The sequence below is a fragment of the Triturus cristatus genome, chromosome 2_1 (assembly GCF_964204655.1).
Source record: "Triturus cristatus chromosome 2_1, aTriCri1.1, whole genome shotgun sequence".
Taxonomy (NCBI): domain Eukaryota; kingdom Metazoa; phylum Chordata; class Amphibia; order Caudata; family Salamandridae; genus Triturus; species Triturus cristatus.
Genome location: NC_140581.1, coordinates 114,293,470 through 114,308,916, shown reverse-complemented (window position 1 = coordinate 114,308,916; position 15,447 = coordinate 114,293,470). Strand labels below are relative to the sequence as shown.

The following is a 15,447-nucleotide window of genomic DNA, read 5'->3' as shown; positions in this document are numbered from 1 at the left end:
ACATTTTCAGCATCTGGCAACAGTGTCGCTGGATTCACATTCACACATCTCTCAAGAGTCACATTTGATGCTCCCAGAGTGATTTTTTCATATTTAGTCAGCCGACTATGTGACATATATTGAGTCCTGCTTCTTGTCAAAAGAATTGCCACATCATGAGGTACGAATACCCTTACAGGATATCCCATTATTATTCCCTCACTCTGTTCCAAGCTTCTGCATGTAGCAGCTACTGCTTTCAGGCAACCTGGCAAACCCACAGCTACTGGGTCAAGTGTTGATGAGAAGTACGCAATTGGCCTTCTCAGACGTCCATGTTTCTGGATTAACACTGAAAGTGCACATCCATTCCTCTCACTACAGTACAGTACAAACTCCTTCTCATAGTCTGGCATTCCCAGAGCAGGAGCTTCACATAATCTGCTCTTTAATTCTTAAAATACTGCCATTTGTTCTGCATTCAGTTCCAATGGGTCTTTTACTTCACTTTTGGTCAATTTAATCAGTGGCTTCGCTATCAGGGAAAGACTACTTATCCACTGACGACAGTAACCCACCATTCCCAAAAACATTCTTACTTCTCTCTGGGTCATTGGGGCTCTCATTCCTCTGATTATTTTGATCCTGTCATTGGTCACTTTCCTCAGACCTTTTTCAATATTGTGTCCAAGATAATGTACTTCTTTCTTGCAAAATTGCAATTTGGCTGGAGATACCTTTAACCCTCCATCTGCCAGATGATTCAGTAAAGCTATGGTATCTACTTCACAAGCTTCACGTGTCTTTGATGCCACAAGTAGGTCATTAATATACTGTACTAGTACTGAACTTTCAGGCATTATCAGACTCTCCAAAAACTTTTTCAGCAACTGATTGAATATTGAAGGACTCTCTGTATACCCCTGTGGGATTCGGCACCATGCCAAAATACGCTGTCCAAACCGAAATGCAAAAATCGGCTGGCTGTCATGATGCAATGGAATTGAAAAGAAAGCATGGCACAAATCAATTACTGTGTACCATTCAGCATCATGAGGAATCTGATACAAAATCACTGACGGATTTGGCACAATGGGACAACAGGATACCACAATTTTGTTAACTTTTCTCAAATCTTGTACAATCCTGAACTTCCCATTATGTTTCTTCAGCCCCATTATCGGTGAATTACATGGGCTACTCAGTAACTCTCTCAAAACACCTTGCTGTATCATCTTGTCAATTATAGGTGTTATTCCTTCAATTATCTCTGGTGTCAATCTGTATTGTGGGATATTAGGATAAGTGATTCCCTCTTTCACTGTAATCTTTACTGGATCTACATTATTCATCAATCCCACATCTTCTCCAGTAAAATCCCAAACTGCTGCTTTTACTGTGTTTCTCAACTCTTGAGGCAAATCATCTGGATTAAACACAGCATATGTTCCAACAATCTCACTTTCTCTATTATCTAGAGTCATTCTGTACAAAACATCCTCATCTGGTGTCTCAAAAGCTATTCCATCCGGAGTACAGAAAACTGTGCAATTCATTTTACACAATAAGTCCCTACCCAACAAGTTCACTGGACTGGTGTCACAGACCACAAATCTGTGCATATCTGAAAATTTCCCTATCCTTTCCCTTACTGGTTCAGTAAGACGAGTCTTAATCTGTGTATTAGCCACACCAACTACTTGGATTGCTTCGTCCGAGAGAGGAAGATTTCTTATATCTGCTGACCTGACAGTTGATCTCGTCGCTCCTGTGTCTACTAAAAAAGTAACACTTTCCCCATTTATTTTCCCATCCACAAATGGTCCTGCCTGGTCTATTTCTAGAGTTGCTCCAAGTATGCACTCTTCCTCCTCTCTTCGGCACCGTCAGTAGTCCCCTTCAGACTCACTCCCCTCATTCTTTAACCAGTATTGCTGTACTGGGTTAGTACGCCTCGGTTTGTTTACCTGCTCATCATTGTAGAATCCTGAGTCCTGGTTATATTTCTGGGACCCTCTATTCTGCGGCAAGGGCGGTTTTGGCTCTTGACTCTGCTGCTTGACAACCTTCTGCTGTTGCTGCTGATGATTACACCCCTCGTTCTGCACCTGCTGATTCAAAGATTTATTCTCATTACTCACTAATGGTGGATTCGTAAACTCGGATCTCCAATGCCCCAATTGTCCACAGTTGTGACATGGGAACTTCTTTTTGGCCTCTTCTAAGTTCCCCTTTCCTTTTCCTGTACCATATCTAGGCCTATTTCCTGGATTATTTGCTTGTTCCACCAACTGTGCTTCTTGTCTTTCTGCAACTTTCACCTGTGCCCACATTGCTTTCTCCTTCAGCTTTCTTTGCTTTGGCTCAATTTCATCACTGAAGTACTTCGCATGTCTCAAGATCTCATCAATCTTCTTACTCTGCCAATCGACTGTGTGCTCACGAATCATTTCACTGATTTCAGGTCTCAAGCCATATACAAATCTGTATACAAAATGACTCAAATCCTTATCACCCAGGTGTTCATCTCCACTGAACTGTTTAAAAGCCAGTATCAGCCTTTCATAAAAAGCATCAACTGATTCTTTTGCTTCCTGATGTGTTCGATCTATCTTAACCCAGTCTGTCTCCTTAGGGGGTACCTTATTTTTCAGAAACACAAAAACCTGCTCGTACTTCTTCATAACCTCCGGGTCTGGAGCTCCTGTTTTCTGATCTCTCGGGTATTCCTTAGCAGGCCAATCTACAACTATTTTACACTCTGCCCACAAGTCTGCTGGAACAATTATACCAAACAGACTATTCAGGTCAATCCACAGCACTTTTGACAATTTCACAAACCTATCTACCTGCGTATACCACTCGACGGGCTTTTCTCTCAGTCGAGGGAAATCATTCGTAAATGACAAAATATCCTGTCTAGTCCATGGGACATGTACATATCCTCCTCCAGGAATCTCTCTCATAGGATAAGCATCCATTGTTTTTTCTTTTTCTCTCATGGGAAATGCTGAGTAAGTTCTGTCCACTGAATCTTCCCTTTTCTTATACCACCTATCCTTCCACTTTTCCACATCACCCCATTTTCGCAATAAGGAAATCATTTCCTTAATCTGCCCTGTTCTGCCAACATCATTTAGATTCTCGATATCTTTATCAGAAAAATCCACTCGATAAGGCTTCTGCAAAGCTTTCACCTTATCCATGTCAACTCCCATTTCACTTGCTATACCCTTTAACCTATCATGTGTACTCTTAGCCCTCCAGGTGATACTCTTGCACATGAATAACAACTCTCCATCATGATGATTTTTCAACATTTCTGTAGGAATTGTTCCTGCTATAAGTTCCTCCAATTCTATGCGCAACCTGGCTACATCAATTGCCTGAGAATCTTTATCCTTCTTTTGGAGAACTTTCAACCAATCATTCAAATCCTCAGTCGTTATTTCTGTAGACTTTTTCACTGTACCCACTTGTTCTGCCATCCTCTGCGGTTCCAAAATTGATCCTCCTAAACAACCTGAATTCAATCCTCAGTTAGGCTGTACATTCGACCTTCCACTACATGTGTCATGTCTCAGCTGTCCCAAATGATTCTCTTCCGACCTCATTCCTGACTCTCCTGAAGAATCAACCAAACCATTTCCAACATAGGGAACCGTCAAACCATTTTCACTTATTCTTTGCTTATCAAAAATAGGCATAACCGGACCTATGGTTACAGGGACTGTAACTGCTTCTAAATTCTTTGTTAATTCTCTAATTTTCTCTGTCAACTCAGAAGTCGTTCTTGCTAACTCTCTTGTTTTCTCATTCCCGATTTGATTCTCCCTCTCTCGCTCTCTCTGTCTCTCCCTTTCCGTGAAAGAGCTACCACTTTTCAGATCCGGTGTCGCAACCTCTGTTTTAACAATTCGCAAAGTATCTCTTATGGGAGTAGCAACTGGTGTTCTCTCTTCTGGTTCTGGTCTATATGGAGGTGGTCTCTTATACAGCATGTCATCCAAGACTTCATCCTCATAGTCATTAGCCCCATACCTCCTCAATTCTGCATCAGGTACCTTTTCCGCACCTTTCTTCCCTTCCGTCTCTTCAATAGTTCTCATAGGATACAATCCCTCTGACATACTAGCATCTCGCCATCTCCTCATTCGATCATGATGAGTTTCACGATCATATTTCCTCCCAAAAATGTACCTATAATTACCTCCACTCCTCTGCTTTTCTCGCTCATGCACCTCATCTTCCCATTCTACCAATGCCTCGAACTGTGTCGGCCTTGGTCTAGGCTCTAGACACATCATCTTTTCCCGTAAATTTCTCAACACGGCCAGATTAAATGAACCATGTTCCGGGAATGCTAAAACACCATCCTCTTTAGTGTACTTAGCCCAATTGTCTAACCAGATACAGGTATGATACCCATATTTCGCAACCATGAAGGATGCAGGGGTTCTTGTCGGAGGTAGCAATTCACCTTCTCTAGTTATTATGTCCTTATCCTTGTCGAACCACTTTTTAATTTTACCGAACAAGGATTTCTTCTTCTTTTCCTCTGTTGGTAATACATTTTTACGTTTACCACAACTCTCTAGTCCCTTCCGCAACTGTACGATCTTTTGTCCAATAACAGCGCAACTCACACCAACGCACCAATCCTGGAGCGTCTACGTCACCCTATACTCCTTCCAATCCCTGCGTGGCTCACACCAACGCACCAATCACAGCGCGAGCACCGTTCTAACCCACTGTCCAATCACAGCGCGGTCTTTCTGACGTCAGTAGTCGCTGCAGTCTCTTCTACTCTTGTCTCCTGTCACTCGTCTACCCCTCCTTCACAAAGCCTTCTTGGTAGACTCTGTTACAGATTCTACAAATCTACTAGTTACAACATATAAACATCTCCATTGTCTGCTCCGCTAACCATAGAATAGTAAAAGACCTTTCTCACGAGAATCCCGCTTCTCTCTAGAACAGCGCTTACCTCTGCTCCACTACGGAATTATTACTTTTGTTGACACAGTAGCATATCCCTCTACTCTGCCCTTCTAACATGCATCCATTAACTGTTTCCTCCCAGAATGCTCCAAGGAGTCTAACAATCAACTAAATGCTCATACATTCACGCACTTTCACACCAGGAAATGTAGCACACTCACACAGAATCCTGCCTTTCCCAAGAACAGCAAACAATCTGTCCTGCCACAGAATTATAACACACGTCAACCCAGCAGCGCTTACCTCTGCCCAGTCCTTCAAACAAGCTCGGAGAATACCTATTACTTCTCCAGCGGCAAGCTTTAATGGCAAACCTCACGGATCCCTGGGACTTAAGACCAGAGTTTCATAGATAACCTTTGCTACCATACACACTCCTTTTATACAAAAGAATATATCTCTAGTAGTAACACACGGCGATGTCACTGATTCCGAACCCAGACAATGCGACGCGCAACTTCAATTGTCACACGCTTTTCCCTGCATACGTACAGGGCCAACAATCCCGTCTTTCCCGAGAGCAGCACTCACTTCCCTCTGCCCTACTACGGAACCGTCACCAGCTCCCTACGTTCCAGAAGCTGTACACACTACATATAACTCAATACGACGACTTCAACATTTAGTGTTAGCACATGTATCAATATCAATCAATAAATCAATAAACCCGAAAGCCTATGTACAAGCAATCTATCAGATCAAGACAATAATCAAATCCATCATACTGCTACCAGGAAACTGCTGCAGATCAGAGCATATAAATTCTCCCTACTTCCATGGACAAAGTAATTCCACAGTCATACGCGCATACACTCATCATACGCTGGGGCCCATCACACCAACATTCATTCTATTACTTTATCCACACTGAATATACGAGAGAACTCCTGAATCAATCTGCATCTAAACTGAGGTCAATGCAACCTAATTGATTTGTCTCGAGTCATGATTTAAACAAAAAGAACACATTTGAGATCTCAATAAATGACAAAGAAATAACCACCCGACACTGTAATTCAAACAAGAAAGTACTTTATCTAAATTAGTTCAAATGGAAATCATCCAATAGCAAAATCATTATTCTCATAGTTACCTATTCTAGCTAAATGTCAGGACAGGTCTCTCAAAGAGTCTCCCGAGTTGCCGTCCTCTCGATCAGCATCGATCCTCTGAAGCATAAGTTCGGGAAGAAGTGGCCTTAGACCCTCTCTAGTCTAACAATATTTATACTAAAACTTACACATTAAAAGTTACAAACAAGCTCTAAACGTCCGTTGAGCAGAGCGAGCAAGAAAGGATGTTGGCTCGCAACATTTAGAAAAGTCTCCGCTCTCGAATATCTCAAAAATAAAAACACGGAAAAAGGAAGCACAAACTACATTCGCAACATCCATGGATGCTCTTCTCCGGAATTATAGTGAAGCCACCGCAAGTTTATCAAAATGTTCATTGTGTCAATTGTTCTCTTCCAAGGATATCTGGCGACGAGCCCGGAGCTGCCGTCCTTTCATAACTTTTAGCTTCAGACAGAGGCCGAGGTCATGTTTTCAACCATATTCAGCGAGGCCTCTCTTCATATTTCATCTACTCAAATGCAGGCTGTAAATATCGGCCATCTTTCAATAGGCCAAAATGGACAATCTTAATTAAAAGAAACACAAAACAAAATTACTACATCGTATTAATTATACAGTGTTAATTCCCACTAATACCCTTATGTGTATGTAATTATCTAGCCATTTGCGACATAAAGAAGCATTAAAGCATATTATTTTAAAGCGCAAACACATAACAAATAGCACTTTAGCCACACATATTTAATTAATTTGCTTACCAACTTAGTTCACTTATTAATTAAGCCATGCAATTGCATTCCCGCGTGTAATTCTCTCATTAGTAAGGTTGATTAGTCAAAAACACTCCACAACAATTAATATTTAATAATTAGTTCTCAATAGTTTTAATTATGACGAATAAAACATAAACTGAAGTTCAAGTTTTGATAGAAAACCCTGCTCCAGCTGTTGCATTTGGGGATTCAGTCACTGGTATTTGACCAATATCTAGTTGTTGTTTTAATACATCAAATCTTTTTGCAAATCTAAATATTGCCCCATTATCATAATCTCGCTTATCTCTCTTAATCTCTTTCTGTTTACCCTCTTCTACTTCATTTTAGTGCTCCATTCCTTTTTTAATTTTTTACTTTCATCATCTTGTTTATATATATTCAGCAGTTACAGTACCTGAGCTAACTATAACTTTCGTCCCCGCAATGCACTGCTTATGACCTCACATATTACATCACTCATGACATGGTCAGTGGCATCACTGATTACATCACTGATGACATCTCAAATGACATCAATGATGTCATCACTGGTGACATAATCAAGTGAGTGTAAGTGTTTTCAAGAGTTTATGGGTGTTATTCATATATACTAACCTACTACAAAAGTTAAATTAGTATACTGGGTGCACTACTACTGAGTAATACTACTTCATACATATATTATGTGAGTGGTTGTGTGACTGTATGTATCCTTGTGTGTATGAGTGTATAAGTGGCAGTATGGGTGTATACGTGGGTGAGTGAGTAGCTGTGTGGGTGAGTAACATGCTGTGTGAGTGGTGGTATTGGTAACTGGCTGTATGAGTGAGTGAGTGGTGGGGTGAGTGGTTCTATGGGAGGGTAAGTGAGTGTGTAATGACTGTGTGGGTCAGAGAGTGGGTATCTGAATGGCAGTATGATTGAGTGACTCTGTGTGTGACTGTGTGGGTGGGTGAGTGGCTGTTTGAGTGGTTGTTTGGTTAAGTAAGTTGGTGTGTTACTGGCTGTATTGGAGAATGTGTGTAAATGGCTGCATGGGTGAGTGAGTGGATGTGTGAGTGCTTGTATGGATGTGTGAAAGGGTATGTAAGTGGCTGTGTGTGAGTGTGAGTGAGTGTTTGTATGGGTGAGTGAGTGGCTGTGTTGAGAGGCTGTATGGGTGAGTTAGTGGGTGTGTGAGTAACAGTATAGGTAAATAAGTGGGTGTGTGAGTAGCTGTATAGATGAGTGAGTGGCTATGTGAGTGGATGTATGGATGAGTGACTGGCTGTATGGGTTAGTAAATGGTTGTGTGAGTGGCTGTATGAGTGAGTGAGTGGGTGTGTGACTGACTCTATGGAGGAGTGAGTAGGTATATGAGTACTGGTATGGATCTGTGAATGGGTATGTGAGTTGTTGTGTGGGTATGTCAGTAGGCATACAAGAGGTTCTATAGGGGTGTGAGTGGGTGTGTGAGTGGTTCTGTAGATGATATCATCAGCAATGTCATCAACTATGTAATTTGGGATGTCATCAGTGATGTCACTGACCATGTCATGAGTGATGTCATATGTGAGTTCATAAGCAGTGCACTGCAGGGGCATGAGTCATAGTTAACTCAGGTAACTATAACTGCTGAATTTCACTGATTTTGTACAAGTGAAATCTCAGCCTAACTATAGCGTTCCTGTAACCTTTGTTTTTTTCAGTGAATTTTTAAGGATTTTTTAAATTATATTTCCTAACTAGAACATCCCTTTTTTCAGTGAATTTCTAAGGTTTTTCAAATTCTGTTTCCTAACTATAACGTCCCTGTAACCTTTGTTTTTTTAAGTGAAGTTAACTAGTAGTCACACTTGCAAAGTGGTGGAGAAAGGGGTCAGTAACTCCAACCAGCTCACTGGTATCCCCCTGTAAGGGACTTACTGGAGTTAACAGGAGGGCTTCCCGGCCCCCAACGTCCCTCAGCAGCCACGGGGACATCATCCACCAAGCAGTAGTGCACCAGGAGGCACATTTGCAGAGTGGTTGAGAAAGAGAGCATGGCCTATCTAGTTCTTACAGCAATCACGCTCTGTGGGACTTACTGGAGGGTTGTTGGCCCCCAAGGACCCTCTGGAACAAGGGGATTTCATCCTAAACCAGCAGTGCTCCAGGAGGAGTGTTTGCAGAGTGGTGAAAAAAGGGGTCATTGCCTCCAATAACCCGGAGGCAAACCCGCTCTGTGGAGCTTACTGGAGTTACCAGGAGGGCTTGTTTGCCCTCAAGGGCCCTCTGAAGCCAAGGGGACTTCATCCCCCAACCAGCAGTGTGTCAGGTGGCGCATTTACAGAGTGGTGGAGAAAGGGGGTGTGGCCTCAGAAGTCCTCTCAGCAATCTGGCTGTGTGGGATTTACCGGAGGTAACAGGAGAGCTTTTTGGCTCCAAGGACCCTCAGAGTTCCAAGGTGGCTTCATCCTTCAACCAGCAGTGCACCAGGAGGCCCGTTTGCAGAGTGGTAGACAAAGGGGGCATGGCCTCCTAAGACCGCTTAGCAATCCCACTGTGTGGATCTTACTGGAGGTAACAGGAGGACTTGTTGGTCGCCAAGGACCCTCTGGACCAAAGGTGACTTCATCCCCCAACCAGCAGTGCACCAGGAGGTGCATTTGCAGAGTGGTGGAGAAAGTGGGCGTGGGTCTCCGGCATCTTGCCAGTAGTTTTTTTTCTTCATTAGAGGATGGGGCCACGTGGCCCCCTTCCCTGGGCTAATGTTTGGCCTGGGAACCCCATCTCCCAGGGCCAGACCTATTTAGAATGGGGAAGGGGAGGTCAAGTGGCCCCCCACCTAGGACCTCATTCCCCGGGGTCCGGCCTCCAGTATTTTAATAAATTATTTTATAAAGTAAAGGGAGGGGGCCATGCAGCCCCCCTACCGGGCTGATTTCGGCCCCGGGGACCCGATCCCCCGGGACCCAGCCCCTAAAGTGGATGCCCTGGCAGGGCACCAACTTTCTAAAGATTGTGACCACGGGGGGAGGCTGAAGTCCCACGCAGTCCGTTCCGGCTGCTTGCTCCTAGCGGAGGCCAGCATTGCTTTTACACACAGGGAGCTGCTAACATGCAGCTCCCTGTGTGTAAAAGCAATTGTGCTCCGATTTGAGCAAGCAAGAGCAGAAATGCTCTTACTTGGTCAAAACTGAGTTCAATTTGCTATGGCTTGGCGGTAGAGGTTTTACTCTCACCAAGCCATAGCAAACAGCTATGTCCTGGCCATGGGCACCCCGGGATATAGCAGCAGCCAGCCTAGGGTAATGCCAGTCCCCAGGCCCATGCATGGCTCCAGGAGGGGGGGCACCTGGCCCCTCTCCTTCCTTGTTTTAAAGGCCTGCCTCAGGTAGGTGGCGGTCCCTGGGGCCAAGACCTGCCTGGGAGGGGGGCCACACAGCCTCCCTCCTAGTTCTTAAAATAAACCTTGGCCCCGGGGAGTTGGTGGTTCCTGGGGCCCAGGTGGTCCATGAGGCCCCCCATATCATAAATTAAAAGCCCCGGGAGGTTGTGGTCACTGGGGCAGGGGTGGTCTGCGAGGCCCTCTATTACATTAGCCCTGGGAAGTTGATGGCCCCTGGGGCTGCAGGGCAGGCCATACAGACATCCCCGCACAAATTTAGTAAATAGCCCCGGGGAGGTGGTGGTCCCAGGGGCTGTGGGGGGGCAGTATGTGCCCCCGACATGTTTATTAATGTTTACCCCAAGGAGGTGATGGACCCCGAGGCATGGGGGTGCCGCATGGGCACCCCCACATATTTTTTAGAAATATGCCCTATGGATTTGGCCCACCCAGGGGCTTCTTATAAAAGGCAATTTAAAAACAAAAATGCATTTTAACCCCTAGCAGGCTCCCTGTGGGACCCTCCCCCCACCATATCTGAGAGTCAGGGTAGTCTTACCCTGCCCCCTTTTCTTAATGTTTTACTTTTTTTGTGGGATTCAGCTTCAAGCAGGTAAAAAGATGGCTGCCAACACTTCCTGGTTGAAGTGTTGGCAGCCAATCAAATTTCAGTAGGATCCGCGAGTCCGCTGCAAGGACTTGCACCCCCAGATGTGTATATTTTTTACACTTAAATATTTCTGAAACTACTGAACGGATATATACTAAATCACAAAAAGCACACTTTCTGGACCAACATCCAGCTTTCTGCCAAATTTGGTGTAATTCTGTTCAGTGGTTCGGGCATGAGGCAATAACATGAGGAGAATGCATTTTGAAACCCCCACTTTTTCTTGGCCCCCCCTTAACGGATCACTCCGACACTTTCAACACAGCAGCTGAACCAAACAGGTGAAATTTTAAAAATATTTTGTGAAGATTCTTCAAGTGAGGCCAACGTTATTGCCAAAACAAAAAATGTTTTTTCAATGGAAACTTTGGTCCTAACTATAACTACTTACTGGCTTTTACCAGTAGGTAATATATATATATACCATTAAAAGAAGCCGTAATCTAACAAGCTTTGTGTACGTGCCCTTTTCCCTGCTGGGATAAAGGGTTTTGTGTATTTCTACTGAATAACTGCGGTTGTTGTTCTTCACGTACCACCAGTTGTTTTGGGTGGCCGGATTAACCGCAACTTGGAGGAATAGTATGGTAGTGCTTTCCGACTGCCCCCAGAGAAAGCCACGGGACGAGTAATATGAAGCGCAGGCACAGTGGGAGACGGAGACTCGGTGCGGGGAAACCTTACGGCTTTCAACGCGGAGACGGAGTTTCTTCGCTTACCCTGCAGTTTCCCTCAGTAGTCCGGGGTTACTCTGGTAACTGGGCACCGCATGGGCATCTTCCCAATCGTGGTGAGGCTTGTGGTGTTTATTAATCTTGGTATGGGGATCCCCCTCAACCCTGCTGTAAGACTTTTGTGGGTTGCTGCACAGCAGGAATTTTTTGGATCGGACCGCTGGGAATGCCAAAGATCTGCCTTTATCCAAGTAGCGTATGCTGAATGGTAGAACTTTTATCTTTCATCTTTTGTCTTTCACGGAACTCTGCAGTAACTTGTTGACATTGATGTTAATTTAACCTGTGCATACAAACTTATACCGCATCAGTATCTGGCAACATTTAAGTTTTCCATTGCCGTATCTTTGGACATCGAGCAGAAAGTGCCACACTACGGCATTATGGGACAGGTAGTCTCGTTTTAGTCCTCTCAGTAGGTACGGCGTTGCCGACACATACGTTTGGTGTCAAGTGATATTGGGCAAACATACATCAGTGCACTTGGACTGAATTGTTGATGTTTATTCATTTAAACGGTTACGTAATTTTGAATGTATTTATTCAGCATTGTTTTAAGACAAAAGTACTTGATTATAGCATTCAGCAGATCTGGAACGAGCAGAATGGTGTCTATTTAACTTGACATTTCTGGTCGATAGTATGACCCATATGCACTCAACCCTCAGTGTATTTTTAATTTGAATGAGAGGTGGTTGACGCCATGTGGTACTTACTAGAAATGGATGTTATGTATTAAGAGCTTCTTTTTTAATCCTAAAATTTACACAATTGCACAATTTGCAAATTATCTCAGTTTGATTTTATTGTTTAGATGTGTAATCTGATTTTAATGTGGCTGTAGCTCATGCAGTATTTTTTCCGTTTCGATGCACTAAGCACTATATATGTTGTGATAAAATGGCGTCCATCAGATTGATAAAGGCTGTTGAACAGCCAAAACGTTTCTCTCCCATCTGCATGGTCGCGAGGGACCCTTTTCATTAAGCATTAAAAGAAGCCGTAATCTTACAAGCTTCGTGTACGTGCCTTTTTCCCTGCTGGAGTAAAGAGTTGTGTGTATATATATATATATATATTCACTTAAAAAACCATAGGTTTCACACATGTTATAGTTAGGTGGATATTTCACTCGTAAAAAAACAATGAAATTCCCCCGTTATAGTTAGTTCAGATAACTATAACTCGCCCGCCCGCAATCCACTGCTGATGACGTCACATATTACATCATTCATGACATGGTCAGTGGCATCACTCATGACATCACTGATGACATCATCCTTGTGATAGAGTGGCGGCAGCGCGAGTTATAGTTATCTGAACTAACTATAACGGGGGAATTTCATTGGTTTTTTACGAGTGAAATATCTACCTAACTATAACATGTGTGAAACCTATGGTTTTTTAAGTGAATTTGCAAGGTTTTTTTAAATGCTAATTCCTAACTATAACATGTGTGAAACCTATGGTTTTTTCAGTGAATTTGTACGTTTTTTTAAATGCTAAGTTATGTATGTATTATTATTTTTTTATATATTTATTTTACAATAAACTACGTATTAAAAAAATTAAAACATTTTTTGGGGGTTTTTCACCGTGAGCACACGGTGCGCGCACCCCCGCGATTTCTTTTTTTTTTTTAAATTAAAATGTTTTTTTCTGCCTTCGGGGTCCTTCAGGGACCCCCTGACAAAGGCTAGGGGGTCAGGAACTCTCTACCCTGCCCCCTTTTCACGTTCGCCACCTTCCTTTTTCACTCTCGCACTGAAAACAAACAAAATGGCGGCCGACACTTCCTGATTTCGACCGATTCGAACGTTGACTAACATGTAACCACCAATCAGAATTACGGTTGCGCACGTTAGGGTGCTCGCACGGTGCGCGCACGGTGCTAGCACGGTGCGCGCACGGTGCTCGGCTATAGATATGTATGTGCTTTTAACTGCAATGTTCTCAGGAACTACTGAACAGATTGACTCCATATATGCAAAAGGCACATCCCTGAGCTGAGGACTACCTCTCTGCCAAATTTCAAGTAATTCTGTTCAGCCGTTCGGGCTGTACCTTGGACTAAAGGTCCCTATGGAAAATTGCATGGGGAAAACGCGTTTTGGGACCCCCCTTTTTTCTCAGCCCCTGCTTGACGAATCCCCCCGAGACTTTCAGGATAGGAGCGGAGCGGAGCGCCCCACCTATTTTGAAACTTTTGCGAGGATTCGTCAACCGGCGCCAAAGTTATTCCAAATAGAATGTTGCGGATTTCCTATGGAAGCACGGTCCTAACTATAACTATCTACTGGCGACCGCCAGTAGATATTATATAATATATATATATATATATATATATATATATATATATATATATATATATATATATATATATATATATATATATGTATATTCACTGAAAAAACCATAGGTTTCACACACGTTATAGTTAGGAATTAGCATTTAAAAAACCTTGCAAATTCACTGAAAAAACCATAGGTTTCACACATGTTATAGTTAGCGGAAATTTTACTGATAAAAAACCAATGAAATTCCCCCGTTATAGTTAGTGCAGGTAACTATAACTCACGCGACCGCAATCTTCTGCTGATGCTAATACTGTATTTAGACACTTATTTGCCCATGTCTTCTTCCATAAATTTTTAGCTATACATATATTACAAATATTTTTTTTTCATAAAGACACATATGTCATCAGCAGAAGATTGCAGTCGCGTGAGTTATAGTTGCCTGCACTAACTATAACGGGGGAATTTCATTGGTTTTTTATCAGTAAAATTTCCGCTAACTATAACATGTGTGAAACCTATGGTTTTTTCAGTGAATTTGCAAGGTTTTTTAAATGCTAATTCCTAACTATAACGTGTGTGAAACCTATGGTTTTTTCAGTGAATTTGTACGGTTTTTTAAATGCTAAGTTACTTTACGCCATTCGTGGCGTGCGCGCCCACTTAACGCAGTTCGTTCCGTGCGCGCACGGTGAGCACGCGGTGCGCTTCGCGCACCGCGCGCCCACTTTACGCAGTTAGTGCCGTGCACGCACGGTGGGCACGCGGTGCGCTACGCGCACCGCGTGCCCACGTTACGCTAGATGGGCCATGTACGCACGATGCGCTTCGCGCACCGTGCGCACATGGAGGACATATGATGCACTTCCTTTTGAAAGGTAATATTTTAATTTTTCGCACCGGTAATAAGCCATGCGCAAATGGTGCCCTTCGGGCACCATTTGCACACGGGGTGGGGAGAGTGTGGATAATTTTTTTTTTTAATATTTTTTTACCGTACGCGTACGGTAAGCGTAATCGGCGAAATTAACGAAAAAATAAAAATTCAGTTTTTGGCCTTGGGGGATCTTTGGGGACTCCCTCAACATGGCTAGGTGTTTTGGAGCCGTCCAAACAGCCCCTTTACATGTTTTTGTGCTTTGTATTTTAATCCACACTCTCAGTGCGAGAGAGAAAATGGCGGCCGCGGCTTCCTGGTTTCGGCCGATTCGAATGTTTACTAAGATCTAAGAGCCAATCAGAATCGCGCTCGCGCACGCCACTGTACGCGTACGGTAAGCGTACCGTAAGCGCACCGTAAGCTGGCTCAGATATATATATTGATTTAAAGGCTATTTTCTCAGAATCTACTGAACAGATTTACACCAAACCTACAAAAGGCACTTCCTTGACCTGAGGACTACCTCTCTGCCAAATTTCTAGTAATTCTGTTCAGCCGTTCGGGCTGTAGCTGTGTCTAAAGGTCCTATGGAAAAATGCATGGGAAAAACGCGTTTTGGGACCCCCGTTTTATCTCAGCCCCCGCTTGACGAATCCCCCCGAGACTTTCAGGGTAGGAGCGGAGCGTAGCGCCCCACCTATTTTGA

At 43.4% G+C, this 15,447-nt stretch overlaps 1 long non-coding RNA gene across 1 annotated transcript in view; it reads right to left on the bottom strand.

The window, feature by feature from the left end:
- Window positions 1-5,995: 5,995 nt before the first annotated feature.
- Window positions 5,996-15,447, bottom strand: part of LOC146863846 (uncharacterized) — a 98,994-nt gene continuing 89,542 nt past the window's right edge. Inside the window, exon 2 of the long non-coding RNA XR_014976573.1 lies at window positions 5,996-6,621. This is a non-coding gene — a long non-coding RNA (uncharacterized LOC146863846). The remainder of the gene's footprint in view (window positions 6,622-15,447) is intronic.